The sequence below is a fragment of the Otolemur garnettii genome, unplaced genomic scaffold, assembly GCF_000181295.1.
Source record: "Otolemur garnettii isolate 467f Iridium unplaced genomic scaffold, OtoGar3 scaffold00004, whole genome shotgun sequence".
Classification (NCBI taxonomy): Eukaryota; Metazoa; Chordata; class Mammalia; order Primates; family Galagidae; genus Otolemur; species Otolemur garnettii.
This window is the reverse complement of record NW_003852399.1, coordinates 14,302,067-14,308,952: the sequence shown is the minus strand read 5'-3', so window position 1 is coordinate 14,308,952 and position 6,886 is coordinate 14,302,067.

The following is a 6,886-nucleotide window of genomic DNA, read 5'->3' as shown; positions in this document are numbered from 1 at the left end:
AATTCCTGCTCAAGAATATATTTTCCTGTTTAAAGGTAAATTTTTTAACTGAAAAACTCAGTCATTCTTGGGGAAAGAAAGGCAGGTATATTACATGATATATTACATGAATCTGCTTCTCTGGAGCTATCATAGTTATTTGTAAGGAAACACATTAGTTTCCTATGCTGAGGACAAACTCATGGGACGTCTATGTCAGTGTTCTTGATCCTGCTTAAATAGATACCTCTTTTAAAAAGCTAATACCCTGTAATGCCAACTCTACCCTTCTAAAATTAAATTAACAAATAATATAGACTGCCTGTACATGTAATTTTTAAAATGGTTATAATACCCCCTGTCATACAATAGAGAGAAAATAGCACATGAGTTACAATTAAATATGAACTTTAGTATGTAAATACTCAGATACCATATTGGAAGACAAAATGATGGGGCCTCATGTGGGTACATACATATGCTTTATGAGAAGTAATATTAGAACAATTTCAGTTAAAAAATGTTGATACTGGAATAAGAAGTGTTATTTCACTAAGTTAACAAAGGGTCATTATTTCAATAAGTTAACAAAGGGTCATACTTTCTTGTATATGGTAGGAGAAAGAATAGTTTTAAATGAATTAGAAATAAAATGATAGAGAAAGTTAAGGAGTTTTGAAGAGGAGAAAATATATAGTGTCCTCATTGGTAAGGATAGTGTTCACATAATTCTGTCTGTTATGGCATAGCCTGCAAATGCTATAGAAAACAAATGTTCTGGGGCAGTGCCTGTGGCTCAAAGAGTAGGGCGCAGGCCCCATATATGAGGGGTGGGGAGTTCAAGCCTGGCCCCAGCCAAAATTGAAAAAAAAAAAAAAGGGAAAGAAAGAAAACAAATCTCCTGTCTTCACCTATCACGATCTGACAAGATATACATTCAGATTCTATAAATTAAAAATAAAATCCAAAAATATTGTATTTTAATTAGGGGAGCATTATATTAAATGAACTGGAAAGTAAAATGAGATAGAACGTGAAACCCTCTGAGGACATGACCAGAAGACTGAAATAAAGAGGCACTGCCAAGTGAATAAACCTTTTACCATGTACTGTTCACAATGTATCTTTTCAATCCTCATTACAATTTTCAGATATATAGGGTATTAATAATAAAATTGTACTGACTATTCTTTTAGTTCCTCATGTCTCTTGTTTATGTAACAGTAATTTGTTCAAACCTATTACAGTTGCGGCTTATATTTGAATGGGAGTCAATGGGCAATTTCATGAAAGACGAATATGACATTCAAAAGTCATGTTAAAACTGGAAGAATTTTTCATTTTGAGAGATGATGCAACTAATTCCAATTGTAGCAGCAAAAATCCTCTTATATATCCACAACTGCTCTCTACAGGAGAGTTAGTACAACCCATCATGAGAACACAGCTCTAAGGCTGTGGCCCCAACTTCCAGTAGGGCTGTTCCCAGCTGGGCTGCACATGCAGCCTGTGAGTAAAGCTTCATCTGTATTTACAGCCTCTCCCCATCACTCACATCACCACCTGAGTGCCACCTCCTGCCACAGCAGCAGCAGCATTAGATTCTCATACGAGGGCAAACCCTACTGTAAACTGCACACACGAGGGATCTGAGTTGTCCACTCCTTATGAGAATCTAATGCCTGGTGATCCGAGGTGGAGCTGAAGTAGTGATGTTGGTGCTGGGGAGAGGCTGCAAATACAGATTATCATTAGCAAAGAGGATTGACTACACAGAGACCTTAATATATCAATTGCTTGCAGACTCATATTGAAGACTTACCAGTGAGTGGTAAGCTGCAAGTGGGGGCAGGTGTTATTGCGGCAGGGGAGCTGCCCTACTTCAATGGCATAGTTGTATCTGGTTACAGGTTTTAAGATAGAATCAGACCAGCCAGTTCCAAGAAAATAAGCTCAAGGTTTTCACTGATTCTTCATTATGGTATATTATATAATTATTTCATTTCATATTACAATGTAATAACAATAAATTGAAGTGCACAGTAATAAAGCACTTGAATCTTCCCAAAACCACCCTCCCCAGACTCTCCAGGGTAAAATTTTCTTTCATGAAACTGGTCCATGGTGCCCAAAAGTTTGGGGACTGCTTATTTAAGGTATCTTTAGCTTGCTCCTGAGGTTTATGCCAACAGAACATGAGAACTTTTCTTCAGAGATTAGAGATGAAGCAGATGAATCTATTATAAGAGGCAAGGAAATATGTTTTTTCTTTAATAATATAAGTGAGGTTCAAACCCAAACTACCATGTACAAGAGACATGATAATGAACAAGTTAATTATCTCCGCTGATATTCTGTTTGGGAGTGAACAATTATCCTAGTTTGCTCTGGATGCTCCTGGTTTTAGCCCTGAACATTCCATGTCATAGGAAACTCCCTAGGACCAGACAAGCCAGGACGAATTGAAGGTTACCCTAGTTTCACCACTGGCTGACCAGAATATCCTCAGTTCTTTTATGAGGTTAAGTCATAAATGAGAAAATATTTGAACGTCACTAAACGGACTCTGGTACATGCATATTAAAATTTACTGAATTATAATATTAGTATTATTCTAAATAGGCTACGGGATAAAATAGCCTATCAATAATACATTATACAATAAATACATTCTTTCATTTTAAACCTAAAATCTCAACTTACTTTTTGCTGCATATTGAGTACCTTAATCCTAAAATGAAAACTATAATAGCAATAGTCACAATTAATGAGTATCAGGAACATATTAGAAGCTCTGTGAAGGGTTGAATAGCTCATCTTACTTTCATAATTTTCCTATGTTTTCATGCTAAAAATAGGATGTTAATACTTATTCAAGATTACGCAGTTAGAAAATGACATAAAATAGAACACAAACTTTCAAACTGACTTTACTCCCTGTTATTTGCTATTAAGCAGCCAGCTCTGTGGCCTCTTTTAACTAAAGAGGAAGGTTTAAAATGAAGATCAAATTTTTAGACTATAGTACTAAAATGTTCAGTTTCCACATTACACTGAATCGTATATTAGTATTACTTGTCATACTCTCATCTGACAAGCTTGAAAAAGGAGAAAGCTGGATAATAGTATAAAATCATCCTACAGGATATGAAAAGATTCAGTGGTTCTTAACTAATATTACATATCAATTAAATTCATGGGCCTTAGTTTGCATTCCATCAGCAGTGGTGTCTGTCACAGTCAGGTGTGTGAGTTTCATTTATTTGGGTAGAATCCCAGGCTACAACAGACAAGTGGAAAGTGAGGAAGGGAAAAGAAGTCAGCCAATGAAGACTGGCTGATTAAACCCACTATCAGGCTGCAACTGGAGCCTTATTTTGCTGGAGAATTCAAGAACTCATTGCAGAACATGGACCTTAGAGTTATCCAACCAAAGTGTGAGGGAGTTGGCGTATTAATACACCTGCTACCCTCATTTAGAAAAACACTGGCCATTCTTTCTTCAGTACTCTACTTCCAGAGCAGGCCTCAGCCACCAGAGAGAGCTCTCAGACAGCTGAAACTATGTCAGAATCCACCAAAAGATACAACCCAAGGAGATATGGCAAGCAACAACGGTGTTGCTCACCGTGGTACCCCGCTGATGTCCTCTGCATGTCTCTTCTATTTGGACATATTTAATTCTATATTATCTAATTTGACAGACATAGTATTTTAATCTTTCATATTCTTTCTAAAGCTGTACAGTCTTCATTAAACCTTCCATTTCTTTCTCTAATTGGAGAACTCATATTCTAAAAAGACTGTCTTAAATACAACATGTTCTTACCCCCTCTCTGGTGCCTTTGAAATAAATCATTTATATTGTCACTTGTGTTTTCTTAGTATGTTATCTATAAGGCTTTCTATTTAATTAAAAACATTAATATCATTTATGCTTCTAAAATCACCTGCTTCCCACTAATTTTCATCTCTATAAGAAATAAATCATTTTACACTTTTTGGACTTCTAGTTACCTACCACACTATCCAGCACATACAATGAATTCAATAAAAGTTGTATTAATAACGAAACATAGTTATTTTAAATTTTCATATTGCAAATTTTCATTTTGTATTTAGAACACTAACGTAACTACTCAATAAACAATTAATGTAACATTTTCCTAGTTCAAAAATATGTACATGAGATAAAGTCCAAAACAGTTTATCCCCATTCTTAAAGTATACAATCATTCACATAATATATCTATATTAGTCCTCAAATTATCACATATATGCTATATATTTATATACTATATGTATTACATATATTTATATTTTTTTCTTTACTAATTTTCCAATCTAGCCAGACAAGTTTTAGAATTTTGCTTTCAAATAATTCCCCAGGAATATTTTTCAAAACTTTAAGGAAACCTAGGAAAATATGTTTCAGAATCTGAGATTAATTTTTCATAACTTTCAACAAATTTTGCCCAGCATATCAAAGCTGCATCGTGTAGGAAACTCTTATGCCAACTCACTAGTGATTTTCTTCAAATCTCAAGTGTTATGTTAATCAAAGGTAATCAAATCAAAGAAATCACTGTGATTGTGCCCTTCATTAAGCAAATAATTTTCTCAAATAAATCACTAATTTGAAACAAAGCACCTATTAACTTTTATTAATACAAGAAACTATTTTTCAAACTGAAAATTCTTGGTTGTTTGAGAGTTTATATAGAGAGATACAGTTGCTGAGGGTAACTTAATGTTCATCTTCCAAGTATACTCATAGGAAATAGGACTTGAGATACTGCAGGACAGGAAGTATCATGTTTTGGTTTAATGTAATTGTCATACAAATAGGTTTTATTTAAAATAATGGGTGAGAATATTCATAAAAAGGCCTAATCCACCACCACGTTTGTTTTATGAATAAAGGAAACTATCACCTGAAGAGAGTGTTTCTTCCAATATTTGCTGGCTAGAAAGATGGCATCATATTTTTCTGGTCTTTAATCACATAATATATTTCATGAGTGGACAGTAGAAAACCTCCTTCTCCCCCTTTTCTCAAACTCAACCAATTAAGAAATCAGGCATGAATGATGACAAGTGGCAGTCAAAATCTGGTACAATGGATGGAAACCACTGATATAATGGCCAACTGTCCTTCCACGGGAAAGGGAGGGTCGAGGAGAGGAAGCGCTACTCACATTTGCTTAGGGCAGCACTCAAACATTTGTTCTCACGGCTCCTTTATATGGATAAAATTATCACTTACCCCAAAGAGCTTTTATTTGTGTAGATGAATTCATTGACACAATATAGGAAGTTGAAATCCAATAAATATTTAAAATATGTATTTATTAATTCATTAAGAATAAGAAACATAATAGCTTGTTATAATAAAGAATATGGTTTTAGAAAAATACTTAAGTTTTACAAAAAACAAGTTAGGAGTAAATAAAAATATCGTTTTCTATTTTCCCCAATCTCCTTAATGAGATTTACTTGTTTCATAGAAGACAGTGAGATTTTTATATTCAATCTGTGGCAATAACACATGTCAGACAGTGTCTGGAAATCTCTATTTCTTCGAGAGAATGAGAGTTTAGAAAAAGGAAAATAACAATATTTAAGAAAAATAATTTTGATATTATAGACACAGTGAAAGGGTCTCAAGTATCTCCAGGTGTCTCTGGATTGATTTTTAAGAGCCAATATATTATTGGAAATCCCTCCATATAGAAACTGGAGACCTGGGAAGGTCAAACTTCCATAAACACATTCAACAGTATTGGAGAAAAAAAGGTGCTATGGATTAAAGGAAATAAAATTCATAAGCTGAATATTTTTTCTATGAATCCCATAAACTTTCTGAGGTTTAGCTTCCTTAGAAGGATTGTAGTATGAATATATGAAAAGCTTTTAAGATTCACATGACATCAAAACTCTATGAACTATAAATTTTCCATAAGCATTATTTTGTCAATCAAGTTTTCAACCTATTATGGACCTTTTACTTTTCTTGCAACAATTTTTTTCTAGATTCTGTAAAATCTATTTTCTGTTTTTTCCCCATGTGTATCATGAATTTATAAATTATTATTTCACTTGCATTACATTATACTTGATATTATATAAAATGACTGTAATACATAAGACACTAATTTAACAAAAGGAAGATTGCTTTCCTTTTCTCAAACTTTGTAAATTTATTTTCATATTCACATTACATAGTCAATAAATATGTATTAAATAGACAATTGCATAATGAACATAAGTTATATTTGTGTTAAACGAAGGTTGTTAAAAACAGGTCTCTTTTCTCTTGATAGCTGCAGATATATTTTATAGTCAGGAAAAGGCTCCAAGAACTCTTTGCATTTTGAAACTAAAGAGTTGGAAGTTAGAGTGAATATGATTGCATATGATTCATTTAATTCTTATCTACTTCACTAATCATAAGAGAAATTTCCCAAAGAACAGAATGATTTCTGCCTCAAAATGTTGTCAAGAGCAAGCAATCTAAGTACTGAAAACAAATCTTTGGGTTGATGATAATAATAGGCCCAAAATGACAGTCATTCAGGCAATTTCAAGAGTGTTAAGAAACAGAAGCAAGATAGCAAAGAATAAAGTGTGAATGGAAAGCGTCCAGGTAAAAGAGTGCTGTGTGTAAATTACTGTAGCTGAAAATGTATCCTTATGCTAATGAGATGGAGCACTTCAGGCTATTCTGGGGCCCTGGAAATCCGGATATGTTCATCAAACAGGTAATAGTAAAAATCAAAGAAAAGGGTACAGTGGTAATTAAGGGGCATATATTACAAAGCATCTAAGTACAGTCAAAATGATTAGCTTTGGAAAAGCATTATTGACTCTCCAATAGAGAAAGGAAAAGGAAATAATTCATTTCTTT